We start from the raw sequence: 23,222 nt of genomic DNA, 5'->3' as shown, positions 1-23,222 counted from the left end.
TTCTCCTACCCCAAAGAGGCATTCTCCTTGGCACGACTTTGATGTAACTTGCATATCAACCAACGTTTGCCACACCTGATGCAGAACTTCCCTTTCTTTGTAACTAGAGGTGCGATGCAGTGGTTGCAGTGGGATCCCAGCGCATTTTTGTGGTTCACATTATCTGAAGGCTGAGAAACATTCCTCTAGGCAAAGGCACAGTTCAAGAGCTGGCAAAGAGCAATCCCTGGAGCTGCACGAGGAGAGACGGGGACTACAGGGTACAGAGTGAGGCAAAAGGGCATATTCTGGTGTAATCAAGCTGTAAAGGTTGACTGTTAAAACATGCCTATCCCATCTACCCTGGCAGAGCACCAGTGTAAGCTGCACCAGTTCAGCTGGGAGGGAGGTGAGGACTTCCTCAGCGTCAGCATGACATAGACATGACACCAAAGCTGGCCTTTCGTGAACCTGATGCAAGATGCAGCAAATCCATTTTATACAGGTCCCGCTGAAAGGACAGCTGTGCATGTTCATATCACAGCACTCTCACAGAAAAAGGAAAGGAGAGCTATGGGAACAGTACTTCCCCCCAATTTTGGGTTCTTACAGCTTTTATTTTAATGAACAAAGTGATAAAGACATAGTAATACAAATAAAAAATGTAAAATATGACTTTGATTTGACCTAACGAGGATATGGGATATGGACAATAAATAAAATATTTCTGAAACTAAGGAATAAATCTAGCTCTGGGAATTCTCAGGGAGGGGAAAAAAGCATTCATAAAAATTCACTCCTCTCTGAGCTGCAGCCCTGAACCTCCCATGCACTAGATGGGAGACACTGATAAATCTAGGAGGCCATACGTGCCAACCAGCTCATATGTTTTCAGTGAGCAATGACAGGGAGCCAAATTGCTTTATTCCGATTAGTGAAGGTCCTCTGACTGCAAAATACACTGTGCGAAAAAAATATTGAGTTTTAGTTCGCTGACACATCAATTTAAGAGAATTATTGCTCTCACATAGAGGCCAAAGCATGTATCTCCCTTCATGTATGTGCAGTAAAAACTAATTGTCAACTTTTATGTCGGGGCGAAAGGGGAGGGAGGGATGAGAACAGTACCTCTCCGACCTGCGGCAGCATGCTCTGACTCTCGTGTGTTATCTCAGAGGTAAACAACTGGCATTTTGTTTTATTCCTAAGGACAAAACAAGCTCTCTCTAAACAGCATAAGCATGACTCGCATTTTTTTAGCTGTCTTTTCTCTAAAGAACTTTCCAGAAAGCTGTTTCATCCAGCTTCTTAGCCATAAAGTCTCGCAGATGGCAAAAGAGACCACTAATGAAATGCACGACTAGACCGTCTCCAGCTGCGGCTTAAATCTTAACTTGCCTTACTCACAGAAGTAATTTGGCGGGGGGAAGGCGGGATGCCAAGGTGCTTGGTGTATGTGGTCATTTCAGCGCCTCGTCCGGGCGGGTTTTAAGCCCTGTCATGTGCTGGAGCTGATTCAATTATGCTATTTCCTGATTTGCCATGATGCTCCCCTCACTCAGAGGAAGGGGGGCGGCGAGTCCTACGCACGCTAATACCACTCAGACAATAGGCATGCGAAATTGATGTTCATGCAATATCTTGAAGTCTCCAGAGATTTGTATTTTAGCTATTGTACGAAAAGCTTCGCTTTCATTGCCTCTCTCCTTCACCTTTGTTTCCCAGCTCACCGTCTCATCTTCCGCCTTGGCTGGGGCTCCTGACTGCTGCGGGTTTCTTCATTGCATATTCAGGAGATCTACTGGTGCAAAGCAACTCATTTTCACCACCTGAAATTCGCACCGTGAAGGCAGAAATAATCAAATATTTTGAAAAAAACTGGTGAAGCGAAACACTGCACATTAATTATTGTGATAGTAATAGGATAATAACTAATTATTAATTATGCTTTCCAGCAATTCCTGCCTAGTATTTTGTTGAAATCTTCAGCTCAGCATTGAAATTTGTATTAATTCTTCTAATGCAGCATTTTACAATCAAAATACATAGCGTCCTCCCATTTTTGCTGGAATGTTTTTCTCTGCGCTAAAATAGGAGCTGGCCTTTCCTAGGATGAGAAAACTACCTGTGCCAAAACCAGAAAAAGAAAGGGAGAGAGAACAAAAATGGGGTTTTCTAATCCCAGCTTCCTCCTCTCCCCAGCCATTTTGCCACTTCTCCATTTTCTCACCACAGACTGCCTCCGATTTGCTTTCAAAATGAAGGCCTAGCTGACCGACAACTGTCAGAACAAAGGGGCGCAAACAGGAGAGGGGACTTTGGGGAGGTGCTGGGCATGGGGGAGAAAAGGGGTGGCTAGGGGTCCGCAGGGGAGACGGGAGGGTTGAGGAGGCTGAGGCAAGGGCAGCGTTGTGCACGGGCAATAGGCAAATGAGAGCTAATGGCAGAGAAGAGGGATGGAAATAAAGGGGAAAATGAAAAGCGAGGAAAGGAGGGGGCAGCCCGTGGAGACAGGGGGTGTCCCGTTGCCTAGCCAAAGGGAGGATATGGAGAGAGGCAGGATGACCTGCCCGCATGAAGGAACGGCTGGACCAAGCGGAGCTCCTCCTGTGCCTGCCAAGGCTGAGCCCTGATCCACAGGGCTTGGTTCGGTGTCCCTGCTGGAGGGGAATGAGATCCAGAAGGAAAGTACGAAAATGACTTTAGAAAATGTCTTGCGCCTTTCTGCTGTATTTGAAAAGGGACCAGTGACGTGGGACCCGTAGCCTCGCAGCACGCTGCTCACGGCTGGGAGAGCAGGGGAAGCGTGAGGGTTTCTCCAGTCCACCCAGTGATTCTGCCCTTGTGCCCAGGGCTGCTGGGCCAGCGCTTCCTTCTCTGGGGTCCCTCTAAAAGCATGGGTCTCAAACTGGGGGCAGGTCACCCAGGAGAGCAGGCACAGAGCTGAGGATGAGGAGAGAAGGGGCGAAGCGCTGCGAAAACACTACCAAGCCCTCACCTCTCCCCTTTCCCTGGCTCTCCCAACTCCGGCGGCTGTTGGCTTTGTGTTGCTGGAAGACAGAGGAGAGGGGGACCACAGGCTGCAACTGGGGTGGAGGTGTACCCTCCTTGTGAGGGCTGGCTCATCCTCCTCACCTGCTGAGCCGAGCGGGGACAGGAACAAAGCTATCGCAGCCGTGTCTGCGTTTCATTTCTCCGGGGAAATCCCAGTGCTGCTGGCTAGGATGGGGCTGAGGGGGAGCAGGCGCCCAGGAACCATGGAAGTACGTCAGTACGACGGGGAGCCGGGGAGGCAAACGCGAGGGGACGAGCAGGCAGTGAGGTAGAGACTGGGTGCGAAAACCCGCCACTGGGGAGATTTGTGGGACAGCTCTGGACAGGATCAGGGCTGACTTTGCTGGACTTTGGGATGCAGCAATACTTTTGCTGGACGCTAGACAATATGGGTTGTTCCATCTAGGGGAAACGGGAAGAAGCTGGAAGCAGGCAGGGAAGTGTTTGGGATAGATCAAAGCATATCAGAAATGCGTGTATGGGAGGAAGCCAAAGTACTTCAGGATTAAGAAAAAAAAAAAAAAGAAAAAAAATTAAATAGTTTTAGAGCCACTACTTGACATAGCTAACCAGCGTTCAAGCATTCAGACCTTAACAGCACTAACAGAAAGGGAAATTTCTTAATGACACCATTTCCTACACAGTCCTTTATCTGTATCAGAGATGCATAACAGGATCTGGGCAATCTAATGGAGATTAACTGCTAAAAAGAAATAAAAAACACAACACTTCTACACGGTACTGGCTGCTGCCTCAGCTCCCCATCCTCTGGCAGCTTCCCAAACACACAAGTTCATACCGTGAATGCTGAATTGGAAAAGCTGGAGGGCAGAGCTCCTGTGGAAACCACAGGAGAGAGCATACATGAAGAAAAAGCTTTCCGCATGACAGGATTTAAACTGGAAGGTACTTCTACTGGGGAAATAGCCCCACATACCAGGACTGAGACGGGAAAAAAAGGCCTCGCTAGAGTGTTGTTGATTAATCCTACCGTGATCCAAAGAAGCAATTTGCTACTTAATTGTAGCCAGCCACAAAAAGGAAAGAAAAAGAAAAAAGGAAACAGTAAGAGAGCATTTCCTTACTACATCTAGTTCAGCTTTTTAAAATTTTTGTTCATGGTGACTTATTCCTCATACAGAGTGTAGGTATTTATTTAAATAATAGATACCTACCTCCAGGTACAGAATCGGGCATGCCACGAAGTATGTAAACAAATTAAAGCTGGGCTCAGTGCCCAGATAAGAAAGCTCACCAAAACCAAACAAGACAACCCCAAAAGAAAAGAGTCCCAAAATAATGTCTGAGGTATGAAAGTAAAAAGCTGTAATGCACCTGACTGGAAATGTCTGATTAGTAGTATTACATCAGCCTATGTGTCAAGGCTTCCTTATGATAAGTCCTGTACAACTATATAATGAGAGATGGTCCTTGCTGCCTACAAAGATGAGGCAGTCGAGTCATGAGAGAGGAATCTGAGATTTAAAGAAGATATGGGATTTGGCCCAAGTTGCATGCAGAGCTAGGATCAGCTACACACTGCTTTCCTCCCAGTCCTAAATTCAGAGATCACATCACTGCTGAGATTCATGGCTCGTCTCCTGAAATCCAGCATGGTATATTAAACGTAAGCCTGACCTTCCTTCTCTGACCTCATACTGTGCCTTCAAAGTCAGGGAAAGGAAATTCAGGGTTGAAGTCTGAAGCTGTTAAGGACAGGGTTGGGAGGGGATGAGAAAAAACCTGTAGAAGAGACGTCTAGTTTGAGAAAAATCATCCAGGACAGAAAGCAAGGACAATTCTGTATGTGTCTCATTTGCCTTGGAAGGACATGACAAAGCAGCAGTCACTCAACAGCCTCAGGCCCGGATAATTAAAACCTTTATATAATATCAGGTAAAAGAGTAAACAGTCTTTCCATGGCATACTGAATTCAAACCCCCCCTTCCCACTTGCAGCTCAGGGTTGTGGTTTTTTTTTTCCAGAGCATCTTGAACAGATAATCAGAGCGTGCTGACATTCAGCAGTAATCAATTAGCACCTACTTTAGATTAAATTGAGAATATGTAAATTGGGCTCCTCATCAGGCACCACAGTCAACATTTCAGAGACACTCACCATGCTCTGAACATATCAAACAGATGAAATGCAGAAGTTGTTCCAAATCCTACTCCAAAATGGGAGGCCAGGTGGGCTATACCAACTGTTTAAGATTACTTTTATCCGTTTCTTTTTTATTTTTTTTTAAACTTATTAGCTTCTGTTAAATTAGCCTCTACAATTCTTTTGCCAACATGAGACAAACCTGACCCTTTTTATGGAGTTACTTATATATATAATATGATAAAACTCACCACTTACAAATTAACACAAGGATTCTGACCCCTAAAAGAGGCATTACAGCATTCCCCCTGATTGTCCTTTGGTCCTTCTTGCAGTGAAAACACAGCCATGACCAGGTGTCAAGGGCTCATGCTGGTTCTGGCAGTGTTCGGGATAATTCCGCTTTGTGTCATAAAAAGACAAGGAGGATAATCCTCGGTGTCATCCCACTCCCAGCACCACAGCATCCACACCTACTGTTTAGCTAAGTTTCTGCTGGACCCAGCCCAGAAGTCCTACGTTGGTACATGTTCAACAGAAAAGGCTTGCAGGAACCACTTCTTTCTTCAAACACTGAGCAAGGAGCTTGGCTAGAGCAGTATAATTATTCTTATCATCGGGATTTTTTTCCTGTCTTCATAGCAAACTTTCCATCAGACCCTATCTTGGGTCAGTCTGCCTGACCTCTCACTGTAAATTAAAAGCGTTGATTCTTTACCACCTCAGTTCCACAGCATCTACCCCCAGCTGATCACATTTGGAGAAAAAGACAATAACTGGACCCCGCCTCAAGTGGATATTGTAGTTGGTGCTCATTAAAAAGAGCATCGAACCTGTGTGAGGATGAAGGAAAGCATGGATGTGTTAAAAATACATATATCTGAGTGGCATTTGTATATCCTTTTTGTCTCTAGAGATCATCCTCTTATACAGAGGGGCTTTTCTTCTGGCCTCTGAATGCATGTGATTGCCATGACTATAGGGGTTTTGCATTTCATTCTGACTCAACAAAAGCCGTATGCTTCAGCCTCCTCTTCTTCCCCCGCCCCATATTATAGGTGAGATTGTTTCTCTAGAGACCAGTTTGTCATATTTGCTTGAACGTATGCCATTTACATAACTCATAAGGCATTAGCAAAAACGTACCCCTCAAACCAAGCCACACACACACACATATATATATCTGTATAAAGCTGTCATATTGTGCCTACAATAGCATAACAATGTACAGCAGATAGATTATACTTGTCCCACAGTTTGTTTTTGTGATTAGCAGTCACGATGCAGACCCAATAGTTATTAGCATGTCCGGGAAGCACTCACAATAAATTGCAGAGCTACTAATAATTTAGATATTTTTATGACTGTTCAGTGGTGGCTAATTTCGTCTAATAAAATCCCATTAAGTTGCTGCCTGGTCCTTTTCCTTCCTCCAAGTCCCCGAACGGGACTTATATGCTAATTGCAACCAGTATATGCTAATTACTCCTCATTTCCATTTCTTAAAGAGATAAGCACTGCCTTGTGCCAACCAATCATTAAAACGTCCCACCTTTGCCGCAACCTTTCCGTCTGGCTCACGCAGAGGCGCGATAAAGCATCGCTTTCTGCTCCCCGCAGCCCCGGAGTGCCAAGGGGGGGGTCCCTGAGAGGGAGAGGGCAGGGAAACGCCGCCCCCTCCTGCCCTTGTCGCTTTTTGGGTCGTCGCTGGGGCATTTACAAGGGTCTTGGTATGCGAGTGGGAAAGAAAGCGAGGCTGGGTTGACAGCGGGTTTCGATCCTGCGGCTCCTCTGCGCGAGGAGGAGGAGGAGGAGGAAGAGGAGGAGGAGCAGCCCTCTCTTCACCGCCCGGCAGCTCTCCATCACGCCCAGCCCACGCGGGCTCATTAGAGCTTCGGGGAAGCAATCAAGAGTTTATCATGCTTGAAGGGGCGGTGAGTCTCCTTGCACTGCCTCATGCGATTTCGCGGCACTGCAATGTAGTCAGAATTAGATCCATATTAAAGACCGGTTAGCAGAGAGAGAGCGCAAGAGCAAAAGAGGTGAGCGCCGCTCAGGTTTTTTGAAAAGCACAAGGTGCCTTTTCAACTGCTGGCTGCAGGATCATACACTTTGCTCCAGGGAGGGTGACCTTCAAATCCCCGGGCTGAGATTCGTCAAGAATTTTGAGGCCGAATACGTAAGAGTTCAAGCAAATTCTGCACTGTGTGTTAAGCTGGCAGCCTTGCTTCGTGGTCTTAGGACCAGAGTCTGAGCTCATCAGCACTGGGGTAAAAGCCCACCGGGGAAGAAATCACGCCACGGAAGTTCGGAGAGTGGCTCCCCAGTTACCTGGGTGTAAATTCGGAGCAGTGCCACCAGCATGGTGCAACTCAACAAGGAGTTTAGGCGAGCAGTTTATCAGCGCGTACTTCTCCCTATAAAAGGCATTTCTTGAAATTACATTAAAATGACATTTCCGTTCTGCCCTCCCCAGAAAGCTAATAGTAACATTTTACTGTTTGAAAAGGACAATTGCAAAGTCAAAGGAGCTGGGAACATTAGCGATGCCATTGTTTGAGAAAGAAGCAGCCTTGAAACATCATTTGCAAATCTATTCATTATTCTGAAATGCTAAATGCAGTAAGAGCAGGTTTAGCATCTGTCTGCTAACTAACTCCCTTCTTATTACCCAGTGGAAGAAGAAGAACACAGACAGGCAGAGCATTACTTCAGGACACCCGAACGCTGCAGATGTGAAGGGTTCCCAAAACATGCAGAACCCTCCGCCCCCGCCCCAGACAGGGCTCTTCACGTCTTTGCTTTGTGCTGCGCTTGACAAATAAGGGTAGACTGGCTCCTTATTTTCGTGGGCAAAATGAATCCCCGATGTCGTCTCCGGGAGCTCAGCGATGTTACGCCAGGGATGAATTTGCCCACGTATGCCTCACACTAATGCAATTCTCCCCATAACCAAAATCATTATCCGCCTGATTTCCCCTCCACCTTTCTTATCTCTCCCCTCTGTACACACACACACACACACATTCACACACTCTCACGCACACGCTTTTTCACCGGCATGTCAGTCACAGCTATCTATGCAAGAGGACTGAACTTCATTCCTCAGCGTCTCTAGAGGGGTCACAAACGGCAGATGCAAATATACAGCAGGTTGCTGGAATTCTCTGTCTGGGGCAATAGGACAAAAGGGCAGCATCCCCTTTGGTGGAGGTACCAGGGCAGCCATCCGCCGAAGGTAACATTTAATCACAAGGTGGGGGGAAGAGGCAGAGCGGAGAACTGGCAGCTATCCAGTGTAAGATAGCCTGTAGCGGTATCAGCTGCACGCTGATGCCGCGAGGGAGTGTCAACAGCGGCAGCAGAAGCAGCTCTGAGATGCTCGTATAAGATGGAAGGAGAGGGAAAGGGCACGCGAGGCGAAAATCCATCAGTATGTAAAAATCACCGCAAAGGCTACTTTCTTTCAGTAAAATTAAATGGACTGGGGGGGGGGGAGGGGGGGGGAAGAGCTGATCTTTTTATTGCTTGCACATCTCTATACCTCTCCCTTCTGCTGTTACTGATTATTTAACTCTGTAGCTGCACTTCAACTTTAGAAAGAGCTCCAGGATACAGTCAGTTTGAAGGGGGCCACACAAAATAAAATTTTATATTTTATTGCATTGTACTGTTCAGCATTTTAAAGAGGTAAATTAATCACTAAACTGCTGTTCTGTGCTTTAAACTACCAGCTGTTCAGTGCTCTGAATTACAAGATTTATTGTTCAGGATTTTTTTTAATCATTTTTTTCCACCTTTTGTATAAAAAATTTATAGGAAAATAAGAACATGCTGAGGAGCGGAGGAGGGGATTAAGAGACAAAGAATCACACCGTGCTTTGGTCTTCATCCCACATCAGATGACTTGGTGACAGCCCTTCCCCTGCGGGCTTTACAGCTTAATTACCTGGATTGTGGGCTTTCCCATTTCCACTCCTTCCAATCACCCTTAGACTTTATTAGTATTTAGACCATCTTGCTTAGTCTGTTGAGTGTTCTCTTTACCTTGGCAGCTGTAGTGTTAAACACACACAAAAGGCCTTTGGTAAGCCCTCATCACTGTGATCTGTGCTTAAATCAAACAACACAAAGTCTGACCACAGTGGGGACCTTTTTTCATTACAGGTAGAAGTGAGGCAATAAAAAGAAATGCAGGGGTGGGGGGGTGTTTGCAAATGCCCTCTAAGGTGTCCACAAGCCCCCTCCCTTTAAGAGAGTGTGCAGGGCTGATGAACAGGGGGAAGGAAGGATGGTGGAGTAGTGATTCCATGCATTCAAATTCTCATCTTTTCCTTTAGCTCTTCCCAGTCGCTTCTCTGCACTTTTCATTGAAACACGGTTTTGAGCCCTGGGGTAAGCGGCACGAGCCATCTGACGCCTCCCCTTTCTGTACACCTGGCTGGTGGCAGCTCACCTGCAGCGTGTGCTCAAAGCATCCGCACCGTGCTCAGGAGGAGCCAAGCTCGGGGTTTCTGCTGGGAAATGATGCCAGCACGCTGAGCTCAATTCCCAACAGCACAGAGTGTGGCTGGGCTCTCCACATAGCAGACAGGATAGACAAACCCAGAATCCTCTTTGCAGCTCCAACATAGCTTCTTCAGCCATTCTGCCTCCACCAAGTTTCTCCCTCATTTGCTTCTGTGTTATACTGGAGAAGAAGACTTCTGCAGAGAGTGGGACACGAGAGGGAGGAGACCAGGTCTCCACCTCTGCACTGCTGCTAACCCTTAGCAAATCACACTGCTGTGCTCCAGTTTGGCCTCTCCTTTGTAAAACTGAGTTAGTATTGCCAGCCTATTCTTGTGAAGTTCAAGGTCTAGATGGAAAGTCCTCATACAAGTTCTAGGACTGAGCTGAATGTTCTGCTACATAACAGAGATAGAACCCCACACAAACACAACCTGCATCCTATATGACAGGTGAGAATGGAAGTTGAAAGCTTACAACATGTCTGGTAGCCAGAGCAAATACAGGAGACGGAAGTCTCTTGGTAGGGGTAAGAGACATTACACAGGCTTTCTGAGCATGAGTTTGGCAGTAGGTCTAGGTTTATCACTAAGAGATTGCCTTCAGACACCAATGAAAAGCCCCAACTCTCAGCCACTGACTATTGAATCTCCTCTTACTAAGAGCTAGAGTCCTCCTCCTCCTCCAGCCAGAGAGAGGTGGTAACTGCTTGAGTCCAGAGCCCAAGTGACCATTGCTGTGAAGACTCAGAGCTTCCTGAGGGCAACACCACCTCCTCCCACCATTCCTCAAAGCATCTTGTGGCCAACAGCTAGGGATGTTCTCTGCTTTTGTAGTATCATCTGCCCAAACACCCTTCCCCATACACATCCCCAGACAACTTCACATGCTAGTTTCTACATGCCTGCATAGAGCATCCTTCTAGTCATCTTCTCAACCTTTTCTGTAGTTAGATCCAAACTTGCCATTTTCCCCCTTCTCTTGCTCTGAAAGGGATCACAGGCTTCACTTCTGAATGGCACTTGACCATGCAGCTATGTCAGTGCTATTAATTTCACTAAACATTCTAATTGAGAACAGGATGCACAGCCTGTCACGAGCAGCATGCTGGGTCAGCAGACAGGCACAGACACTGGACCCAACAAAATGACTACAGACAAGCCAGAGGAATTCTGAAGGGAATACATATTTCCCTGAGATAACTGTTCTCCCTGTTCTCACCATTACACACCCAGCCATTTTCAGGGAAAAAAAAATGAGCATTTGAGCGCAAGGCAGATCATTATTTCACATCTACCTAAACCCAAGGCAGAGATGAAAGAAAAGACATTATCAGTTCTTCCATGTGCTAGACATTTATACTAAACAGAATCTACTATGTTTAATTAACGTAATTAAACATAATCTATTCAGGAGGATCTTTATTTCCTTTAGACTGGGTGACCACACAGCCCAGTTTGGCCTGGGAGAACCTGGACCCCAAAGAAAATCTTTGGCATGTTCATTTGTCTTGGATATTCATCAGGGCAAAAAAAGCTACCCCTTTTCCAAGAGCACTGCAGATAGGGGCTGTGGACACATACCCCCAAGCTAGCTCATTTATTAAAAACTGAGTTAAAATGGGTGTTGAGAAGAAGGAGAAAGTATTGCAATAGCCCCTGCTTCTTCAGTCCTGTTAGTGGGAATTTAGTGCAGCACCTGTGTCTACTACATTCCCTAAAATATCCCCAAACACCTAGCTACATCCCTTAAAATACCCCCAAACACCCAGCCACTCACCATCACAAATACCACTAAGACCACAGACCTGCCCTGGTAGACTCCAGAAAAACACACAGTAAGAATCTGTCTTCTTCCCTCAAAATCTTACAGTTCAAAGAGAAGTACACAAAACACTAACAAACAATGACAGGTAAAGGGGAAAGAGGTGTTGGCATAGCAAATGATGAGCCCAGCATACTCTGCTCTTATCCCACTGTCCAAAGGCTCTTAGGATTCCTACTGTCTCAAAGCATGTGTGTGAGCTTAGACAAGAGATACCACCGCTCCCCAAATGCTGGAAAAGCGTTCGTTAGATGGTGTCTTGTGCGAATCAGGGTGATAAAAGCAGCTCTTCGTGAGAGGTATGGAAAGGGGTGTGAGGGTAGGCAGGAGGAGAGCCTTGGGCATGACTGGAAAGAGCAATTTCAGTGATTCATGAGGATACTGTGTCACGAACTGTGTACTATAATGCAAGTCAGTAGGTTACTTGGTCACTTCAAAACCATTGCAGAAAAGGTAGCCTTCATCATGGCATGCTCTGAATTTTAAGTAATCCCCTGAAAATTATTTGAAGCCTCTCTGAAATGTTCTGATGCAGAAAGCTTGGTGAACTGAAGTGTGGAGATAATGCAGAAAGTTTTAAGATAACTTGAAAATGTCTATGCGATGAGCTTGTTATCACTATGCTTTTTAAACCTTTGATAAGGTAAATCAAAATATATCAGTTCAAAGAGAGTTTGCCACACCGATAAAAAAAATCTCATGACATTTCAGTTTCCAAATCTTTTCCATTCTCTGTGTTACTAGCAAGTTTGGATCAGTTTCACAGCCCTTTGGAAACATTATCTACAATTATTAACTTCAATCAAAGGAAGGACGACAATCAAACTTTAAAGAAAATTTGTATCAACTTCACTGGCATTTGGAAAAACCACCCAAAGATATGCATCCCAACATCCTATGGTTCCTACTGTAATTTTACCTTGGAGAAAGCAGATTTAAAAGAGCAGTAAACAGTTTCATGCACTACAACCACACGTGCAGTATAAAGTTGATTGTGGTACTAAGTCTGGACTCAACAAGGCATTACATGAAATATCAAGGGCCCAATTCTCCATTGTTTGCTTCTTGTACAGTCAGTTACAATGCTGCAAGTCTCACTACATCATTCTCTGCACTCTTTATAGCTACTCTGCATAAGAATAAATCAGACTTTCTTAAATTTCTGTGTGCGTGTGTGTTGTACATTGTGCAGCAGCAGAGCCTATCGTGTCCTGTGAAGGCTAACGTAGCAGGCTGGTGGGCTAAAAAAGTGCTATGCTGCACTGCAATCAGGACAGTTAACACTTTCTGGAGCCCTTCAAAGCACCAGGCCTAATGTAATCCCCAGATCACATAGTTTGGCTTCCCTAAGCATCACGGGCAGAATTTGGAGGCCACCAATAACCAAATTTCCCAAGGAACAAAGCAGTGGAGATTTTCCATGTGACAGCCCAGCAATGAAACAATGAAGCCACCAGCGGACACCAAAACATACCAGAAAACTCAGTCTCGAGCATCTTCTGGCTGTTGTGTAGTTCATATGAAGAAATGATGCATAGCCAAAGCCTGGCACCAGCTTCCCAGTTGGATACCTATATTCAGAAAAAAAAGTGAAGAAGCAAAAAAAAAAAAAAAATGTTTTCCAAAAGAACCTTACCTATGGTGATATCGATACAGAGATGTGAGGAGCTATGCAGAGAAGCAAGCAAATCACTAGACTCAAGGCAAACCTGGAGAAGAAATCCTCAAGCGAGCTGTGCTAGTAAACAAGGAAAGACTGGAGCTCACCAGCAGTGAGAACCGTATTCAGAGACACTCAAAACTTACTACTTTTTCTCTGCTTAATCCTAAGAAAGATCTGGAAATAAAGCACTGGATGTCCATGATATGCTCAAGTGCCCTGTTGCCTGGGGGTGGGCTGGGGGTGGAAGATTTCTGACTTAGGCAGTGGACCTGGCTACCTCAACTTAGGATATGGAGAACATACTGCACACACACATCTAAGAGATTTACCATATCCATTCACAGACTGTTCTTCCCTACACAGATGGTGTTTATCACCTGAATTTGCTTCAGAATTTTTTCCTGGGGAATTATTGAATAATCAACTTATCTCTCACATAATCCCTTCCTTATTATCCAAGGCAAAACCCGCTGGATCTAATAGAAGACCTGCACACAAAGGGCAAATAATGTTCATCACAATTGAACACAAGTAATTCTTTCTTTAAATCTCAGGTGCTACACTCCACAATGGCATATTTTTAATCTAATGCCATGCCAAAATCTGATCAGATAAAGAGAAGTGGAATTGGCCTGATATTGAATTTTAGAGAATTAAGAAACCACAACTCCCCTGATCAACCAGATTTCACAAGAAAGAAACCCCACCAGCTTTGCCCATCCCAGATCCCAAAACAAAAACCTGAACATAATGCATATTCATGATAGAGGAAGGAATAATACCATCTTATTGAACACACTCTGGGAACAGGTATAGAGGAAGAAAATAATAAAACAATATGAAATCTGGATTATATTTAGTTGAAGATTTATGTGCAATTTAAAATCAGATTGGATAGCTCTGTGAATGAGATGTGCTAACACATGATAACATCATAATATGCTGCATGGAATATTTTTCTGAAGAGTTTTCTCAGGCCGTGAGTGGTGAGGGAGTGAAGGGAAACTCAGCACAGCTTATCCAGCTCAACATCTCTCTTCAAGACTGACAATGAGATTTTTAACAAAACCATTAGTCATTTGATTGAAGGCAATTTGACCAAAATTGATTCCCCCTGATCCAAAGGAATTAATTTCAAACACTGCAGGGTGTTTTCATGTAACATGAAAGGGCTCCTTTTGTGCTGTATGAGATTCAGACCCCACAGATCTGCTCTTCTGCAGCTCCCATCTGTGCATGGAAAATCCTTGACAGTTAGTTGTCCAGATATTTAATGTTTCAGAGAAATAATTTATTACGGGGCTCTGGCACCTTTTCTATAACCATGTAGCAACAAACACATGCCACCCATGTTATTAATTACTCTGCTTTCCGGAAAACATAAGAAAAGGGCTGCAGAAGGAAAGAAAAACATATAGGGTCATATATATATATTTATACGGTTTTAATTCTGATGGTACACTGCTTTCTTATTTGGTTGGTAAACTGGAGCATCCTTAAGACATTTGGTGGACTAGAATTCCCTCTGATTTGTACTGCTTTGACTGCACCACCCTGAGCCGACGTTGATCTGAAGAAAGAATCAAGGTCTAGGTCAGGGATCCCAGGCTGTGGAAAGCACATCAGTACAGCTGTCCACGCCACCTTGGACCCCTGCGTGACTTGGCACAGAGCAGGGACACGGTGGCTGACCAAGGACAACGACGGCACCAGTTGCCACAGAAACTGCCATAAGGGGAACCCAGTGTGTGTCTGTGTGGACCCTGGGACTCCCTGTCCCAACTGGTATAATTTAGGACAAGGCACAACTAAGCTTGCTCTCAGAAGCTGACAGCTATGTTAAGATGCCCTTTTCTGGCCAGACTGGCTTTTAACTTGGTGGTTTCCATACCGTTGGGGAAGGTGTGGATTTGAGTCACTTTGGCGGAGCCTTGTGAGCAAGGTTTCCACTCCATTCTGCTTGGATCCTACATGCTAGATGTGCCGTGACAATACTTAGCAGCATAGATCCCTCTGGGGAAATAAGCACTGAGTGCATAGCTGCTGGGTTAAAGATGAGATTGGTGTCACTCTGCTCAGTGTTCTCAGCACTGAGGTGTTTCTGGGCATGAGCAGATGCATAGCTTCAGCCGGTTGAGGAATATTAAGGTAAAAAGTTTATGACATACAAGATGAGGTGGACACCTTCAGGTATGCAGCTTTGCACTTCGGCACCTATATTTCAGTTGTATGCCACATTAGGTGCATAGGTCCTTTTTGGGATCAGCCCTCCATACCTTCTTGGTTTCTTTCACATTCTGTTTTCACAGAGGACAAAGGGTTTCAAGAATGTTTCTGATACAACCTGCATAAAGAATTAATTGTCTTTTGAGAATACTTTCACTCTTTCCTTCTGTCCTCATTACAAAATTTTAAATCATAAAGACAAATCTCTCTCTTCCCCATCAACAGGTTATCAATATGGAGAGTTCATAGTCACAGGCTATTCTTGGGGTTAAAGAAATTGCAGGAATGAAAAAAAAAAAGCTTTAACACTTCAGTAAAAAATAGTTACTAGCATACAAAATGTATTCTTTAACCTTTCATTTTAGGATATAAGCCAACAATTAACTGCTTAGCACTACAAAGCAATCTTTACTAACAGTTTATTTCCCATTTCTTTTTTCTTTGCTTGGTGGTGACTCTCCTGGTCACTGATGTACATGTGACCCTAGAGAAGAAGACCATAGGCGAGGGCACTGATGCAATTTGGTCATTGCCAGATGAGTACCAGGAACTGCCATATTTTTGCAGAGACAATGAACAAAGAACAAATCTGCTGTTATCTGTTAGAAGATGATGCCCAGTCACAAAATAATAATTTCTGAGAGTCAAACACTCATTTCTGCTCAACTCTGAACCACTGCTAGCTGATCCTCCTGGCAGTCTTTTCAGTCACCAGCTCTTCAGGAAGAAGGTCTGGTTCTGCACAGAAAATTTAATAGTCGTAATGCTGAGCAGGAAGACACCACAAATGGCAGGGACAGACACGGGAACAGATAAAACATTTTGCTGGGGTGAATGCAGAGTTTAACCTGAACAGAAGGGCTGAGTATACACACACCAGATTGCTGTTATGAACAGTCTGCTGTATGTCTCATGTAAGCAGTAAGGCCTGAAAGTGCCCTGATGGAGCAAGAATGTACAATGTAGTGGAACAGCCCAGATGCCACCTCTGTCCCATCTCAGGAGCAGAGACGACTTCAGAAGGGAAGATGCTTCTTGTCCCTTCTTTGTAAGAATATGTCTTTACTAGATCTATAGCTAAGCTGGGTAAGTAGAAAGGAAAGGTGAGAAAAAGTACGACTGCACCACTGTTGCAACAATAGTAGTGGTTTCTAAGTAAAGTTGCACATTTGGGGATTTCAGCAGTTTTCCAGTCAGATATTGAAGTTTTGAGATGTTACATTATAAACAGCAGTGTTCAAGGCTCCCTAAGTGAAGACTCAATATTTTACAAGAAGACTTGAAGCTTGGCTACAGCAGAGCAAAAGTAGGAATTTCAGCTGCAAACATCTCCCCAGATTTTGCATCCTCTCTGTTTATTATTTAAATAATCTGCAAAGCAAAAGCAATAACCTTTGGTCATTGATGTTGTTGCTGGGCCTCTAAGACCTCACCCTCAGTACCAAGGGAAATTCTCTTTGTAATCAATGGGAAAAAGGGACAAGGCACTTTGGGATTTCTAGAGGAGAATTAATTCAGGTTGTGCAAACCCAGCTGAAGGGAACCCTTTGCAAGCTTTGAGGCCCACTGTCATGGTTTAAGCCCAGCTGGCAACTGAGCACCATGTGGCTGCTTGCTCACCACCCATCCCCTCCTCCATGGGATGGAAAGGAGAATCGGAAGAAAAAAGTAAAATTTCATGGGTTGAGACAAGAACAGTTCAACAGGACAACACAAAGAGAGAAGAAATAATAATAACAACAATACTAATAAAAGAATATGTAAAGCGAGTGATGCACAATGCAATTGCTCACCACTCAGAACCCGATGCTCAGCCCATTCCTGAGCCTCCTCCTCTGGCCAGCTCCCCCAGTTATATACTGACCATGACGTCAGTATGGTATAAAATATCCCCTTGGATAGTTCAGGTCAGCTATCCTGGCTGTGTCCCCTCCCAGCTTCTCGTGAAAATTAACGCTATCCCAGCCGAACCGAGGACACCCATGTAGCCTTCATTAGCAATTCAGAAACACATGAAAGTGATGCAGAGAGACAGACTAGGTAGGTAGTGTGAGCTTGTACACCCCTGGAAAAAAATATCAGACTTTGATAAAGAGAAACGTGAAGTATTTTACAGAATATGAAATCTCTTTTGAAGTTTGCTAGAATCACTGGGCCCTCACTGAATGCAAAAGGGAAATTTGATGTGCAGTATCAACTCATATCCAAAAAGATTAATTTAGTATTGCACCCATTTTAGAAAAGTGGCACAGAAGATGAGAAGAAGCTCAAACATTAACCTGAGAAAAGATCCTTCTTTTGTTATAAATTATGATTGGGAAGGATTTGGGAACTAAGCATTTCAGTTTGCCTGCAGTAACTTGTCAGTTTAGGACCCAAGATCTTACTCTTGAGGGTACTGCGCCCACCTCAGGATGATTCACCTCTTTTTTTTCCCCACAGAAAGTGGTCCAATGCGACTCTGCAATCTAAATTATATAAAACTGGTACCAGCTCAGATGGATTTTTCTGCTACTTATCAGAATACTTCTGTGGAGTGTATATGCAAGTTCAAAGGAGAAGGAAAGGGAAGAAGAAGGATGTGGTGAGCAAGGTCTATAGAGATGCTCTGATCCCTTATGGAAAAGCCCTATAGACTATCACAGAAAATAAAAGCCAACAAACAGAATTCTAGCATCATTCCACAGAGTTTAAGAAAACCATATTCCTGCCCTTTAGAATCCAACTGAACAGGACAACCTGGAGAAAATCACATTAGCCTTGACAGAGCAACAATTCTTCATCTGAGGTACTTCTACTAGTGTAATATTTCAGTGTCTCACACTTGTAATTATCTAAACTTCATGTCTGTGAGGCACAGAAATCCTCTTACACCCTTTTACAGATGAAAGAATTGAGAGCTACTGCAGGGTTCTGGCTTAGGAGCAGAATGGGTCTACCTGGGTCAGCAGTAGCACAGTACCTGTACTTGCTACAGCCGCTCTCAGGGTTGCAACTTCTCCACTACAGGAAAAGTTTGTCTGTTCATTTAGCAGCCACCAAATCTCTGCTGCTCACTACCTTGGACAACACAGGCCACGTAGCTCCGCAGCTGCTACACAAACAGCTGAGCTTTCTCTGAAGCCCTGTTCAGAGGGGAGCAGAATCAACAAGGTGGGGAAGAATGGCTATGGATGCTGTCAGCTACTCACTGCAGGTCATGAAGAAGCCAGGGCAGGGAAGGAAACGGTGTCTGGATTTTACAGGGCTACTTTCCTCACTGCCATGCCACCCTGTCTTTCTCAAGATCACATTTCTATTTCCATTGAACAGTGTTCATCTTTTCTACCTGTACCAGCATCCTTCATATGATGGCTTCAGCTGGGGTCTTGATCATCTTAGAATATAGTACTTACCTTGCTAAAGGACAGTGCAAAACTGCTTATATTGCTGAGGAAACCAAGAAAATTACAAACAATAGAAGAATTAAATGATGATATCTGTCCATATACTCCTGACATGAAAGTGGTGGTCTTTCTAGTTTTGAGTTTCCTGTTCCTTTGATGAAAGTTTGCTGGACTTCTGTAAGATATTAGACTAATACCTTACTTGATACTCTTCATATCAAGTTCCTATTGACAACTAGTCCTCACCCAAGAAGGACAAGCTCCATTAGGAAAAGACCCAGTGTACATTTAATCTCACAGCTCCAAATATGGACCACAGGGGAAAAAAGAAAAACAAAACCAACCTTTGGTCTACAGTTTTATGCTCCCTTACAATGTCCATTAGCTACAAGCTGGAGCATAGCAAAAGAGGGTTGCTATACAAAATTCTGTTACACAGTACAGTGTAGAGAAAGTCAAATTATACATAGTGGAGTAACACCTGGTACAAAACAATGCAGTACTACTGGTTAGGCTTATGATCTAAGAGGAGCAATGTCCCTCTTCCCCCATTACTACCGCAGTCACTGCTAAAAAAATAAGGACATCTCCTTTTGGTTCTGGTGCAGCCCCAGCTATAATTCTGATGCTCAGATACACACTCAGTCACGTGTCTTTCATCTAGCCAAAAATCTCACTTCTAGCTAGGAAAAATCCACACCCTATTGCACATACCTATGATGTAACAAAAAGATTCTTAGTCAGGATGCCAGAGGCATATAAACATTGGCAGCACTGCAGCTTTTGCAATCCACAGTGGCAAAAGGATTGCTGTTCGTTTACAAAACACAGCAGCTGACACGCTCCTCTTGGTTGTCTGCCAGCATGCTGTCCTGAGATCCCCTCTCACAGTCTTTTTTGACTTTGACACAATCAAACTGCGGTACAGACCTGTCCCCTGACTATCCTCAGGTCCCCTGCTCCGGGTAATCAGGCTGTCAGTGGTGGCAAATGCGAGGCTGAGGGTGGGATGTGAAGGAAGTCACATGAACCCTGAATCATGAAGGATGATAACAAAGAGGTAGGAGACAGGTCAAGTTGAAAAGATGCTTGTTGGGTACCATAGAAAAAAGTTTGTATTTTACCCTGTATTTAAATGTGAACTTAATTAAAGCATAGAGGCCAAATCCTTCCCTTGGACATGTATCTGTGAGTAATTCCTAGCAGCTCAGAAAGGGAAGAGTTATCTTGACTCCAAGGTAATTAAAAAAACAACTTTAAAAGCATCAGACTAATAGGATTGCAGCCTTCCAGCAAGCCTAAAGGAACTGTGGGCTTATCAGGAATGCCAGCTCTTATGTCATCATTAACTAATGATCAACTATTCATGCCCACCTAGAGATGAAAGTAAAAATTTGCACATGTAATATCTGCTTCTTCTTATGTTTCCCTAACAGACTCAGAAAACAGAACTTGCAGCAGGGCCCGACCCTGCATTCATAGTAAATTCCTATGAGTGCCAGTGTGATATGAAGGCATATAAAGAATACAAGCCTTAGAAACTGGTATGTGAGAATTCCACACTTCAAGTTCTAAAATAAAAAAAGGTGCATTGAAGTATTAGTGTGTTATAAGTGCAGATGGTCCTGAAGGCTTTTAGAAAAAACAAAACACTCAGTCTTCAATCCCATGGTAATCACATTCATAGCTGATTGTATCTGTGGATGTGTTAACCTCTTAATACAGAGCTTTCTGTGTAATTTTTACACTCTTCCTTTACCATGATTAAGCATATATGAAAACCTCAGAATAGGTAACCAAATGTAATTCATTTTTTTGAGAAAATGTATGTTGTAAATATTGTGTAAATAGCCATGCAGACAAGTTGGCAACAGCGTGCAGCTGAAGACATACATCACCTTCAGGACCCTGTGAAGGGCAGGTGTAAATCCCTACTGTTTGACTTCTGTGCAGGAAGCAGGCAAGGTTTATATAAGCATTAATAAATCTGGACACAAGCTTGAAAACTTTACAGAGCAATAATCAATAACTAAGAGAATCACAACCTAGAATTACACATGAGTGTGTGAATTCTGCTGTGGTATAGGTAACTCGTTTGCCTGTGCAGGTGTATAGAGCTATGCAGCCAAAATAAGGGTGCTGCTACCTTCCTTATCCTTGCAGGTAAGATTTTCTTTATAGTTAAGGCATAACTAGAAATATAGGCTTCATGTAGCCAGAAAAGCAAGGTAAGGCTTGGTCAATTGTCTCTGACCTTTGAAGAAGTGTACTTAAGCTGTTCAGTGGCCCTTTGCTGTCAGATACTCTGGTTAAATTAGAAAATGTGGTTTAACTATGTGAGTTTTGTTGCACTGGTAATGAATTAGACAGTCAGTTTGCAGTACATGTGCATTAAATGGGATTATTTGGAAAAGAACTGCTGATTTATTTAAGAGGGAATTCTAAGGTAATTTTCTCCTGTGGGGAGATTTTGCCCTGAACAGTTTGTCTTCCTCTCCTTTGCCAAACACTGCTCTCTAGGTACTTCCCCATTTGAACTCTCCTAAATTCAGTGGATGGCATTTTTTTTTCCAAGATCAGCTGGGGGAAAAACCTCTCTCAGGCTTACTCATTTCTGAATCTGTCCTGCTCTTCATAACTGGTAAAAGTGCTAAACATAAAACCATGCTCACCTATTTACTCCCCGGCAAAACCAGTCTGCAGTATGACTCTCTCTTGAGCTGTCAGCCCATCAGGGTAAGGATGGTTTTTATTTGTATTATCCAGCACTGAACTCCTTGGCAGGACACCGAGCAAAAGAATTAAGCAACATTTTCACCTCCAAAGGGGCAATCATTTGTTACATCTAAAGAGAAGGCATTTATTTTCTATGCTGCTTTTGAGTATTGCTTCCATTTAAAGAACGTGGGGCCAGGCTCTTGGCTGGAATTCAGTCCAATAACAGCCTGGTGATCTGCACCAGCTGAGAATCTGTCTGCTGGTAGGGATTTGGGGGATCACTAGTCTCCCTTTTTCCCTTTAAATTTCAAGAAAGAAAATGAAGAAGAATCTCCTAGAGGGATACCCTGCACAGCATGCAGCCTGGGTGCACGAGATCTGTCCCATCTCTGCTGGCTTCTTCTGCTGATCAGCCCCGGTGTCTGCAGCACTCTCCAGGAATCGGGAGCACCCGTGAATCCAGGCCAGAGATGCCCAAGGCAGGACTGGATGGAGTCAGCCATGCCTGGGGAAGGTAGTGGCAGCCCCAGGCCAGGGAGGAGCAGTAAGGAGAACTGGCCCAACCCGCTTGGAGTTAGTGGTTCCAGCTTCACCACTGGTTCCCAACCAGTGAGAGTAAGAAAAGCAGAGGCTTTCTTTACAGGATTTTTTGAAACCTTTAGTGGAGAAATACTGGCATGGTCTTCAATCCTTTAACGTCAGGTAAGGTTTGGGATGGGCCACAACACTCGTGAGAGTTTTGCCAGTCGCACAGATTGTCCAGTGAGATTTCAGAGGTATGCTGAGAAAGAAAACCATTCTCCTTCATCACATTCCCTTGTGCAATTCCACAGATTCAGAGACAGGAGCAGACTGTTCTCCCACTGTGAAACCTGACCAAACCTTGTTGAGGCTGTGGGCAAGGTCTGAGTGCTGCTGAATACTCTCCAGTTCTGGTGAAATCAGTATGAGGGCTAGGGCTTCCTTATTGCTTTGATGTAGAAAGAGAAGGAAACAGGCTGAGAGAAAAGAAAAAAAGGTTTGTTTTCAGGGGTACAGCTCAGAGCAAAAAAATTGAGCCTCGTGTGGGGCAGTCAGTTCCCCCTCATAGCTGGCTATCTGCAGCACCTGCAGGCCCTAAAAAAAGTATGTGCGAAGGCTGGATGTGGGAGAGGAGGAAGCTGGGGTCTGACCAGGGTGCAGTACTGTTAGAATTGGTATTCTGCAGCAATGACCGTAACAAATAACTTAGCAACGTTTATTATATGCTGCGCAAGGGGTGGGAGCAGTCATATAAGGTGAATGCACGAAAAAACAGGCTCAGTCGAACTTTGGTCTGATTCTTCTCACTGTTTGCTCGGTTTACACTAGGGTAATAACAATAACGCTAAAGAAATCTCTTGATAAACACTCGCATCAGTGAAAGGGGAGTCAGTCTCCTCATCCTTCACACACTCTTCCTGCCCACAATCACACTGCCTGTGACTGACAGCCACTCTGCAAGCATTTGGGTGCAGTTAAATGCCTTCACTTACCTTCTGCTTAAGCCAGGAGGTAACACACAGGGATCCCCATGTCACAGATTCATTTTCCTCAGAAAAACACATGGGAATGAGCTGCTGTAGCTAAATTCTGCTCCCATTCCCTCCAGAGTAAACTCAAGGCTCTGCAGTGAACTCAGAGGAGGTAATTCAAAGGGAAATGGGGCAAGTGACAGTGGTTTGGCTGGATAAACTTAAACAAAAGAATATCTGGCTTCTTTTAGATTTCACTGAAGTAAT

This window comes from Haliaeetus leucocephalus, unplaced genomic scaffold (genome assembly GCF_000737465.1).
Source record: "Haliaeetus leucocephalus isolate CR32 unplaced genomic scaffold, Haliaeetus_leucocephalus-4.0 Scaffold317, whole genome shotgun sequence".
In the NCBI taxonomy this organism is placed as follows: Eukaryota; Metazoa; Chordata; class Aves; order Accipitriformes; family Accipitridae; genus Haliaeetus; species Haliaeetus leucocephalus.
This window is presented reverse-complemented; position numbering follows the sequence as displayed.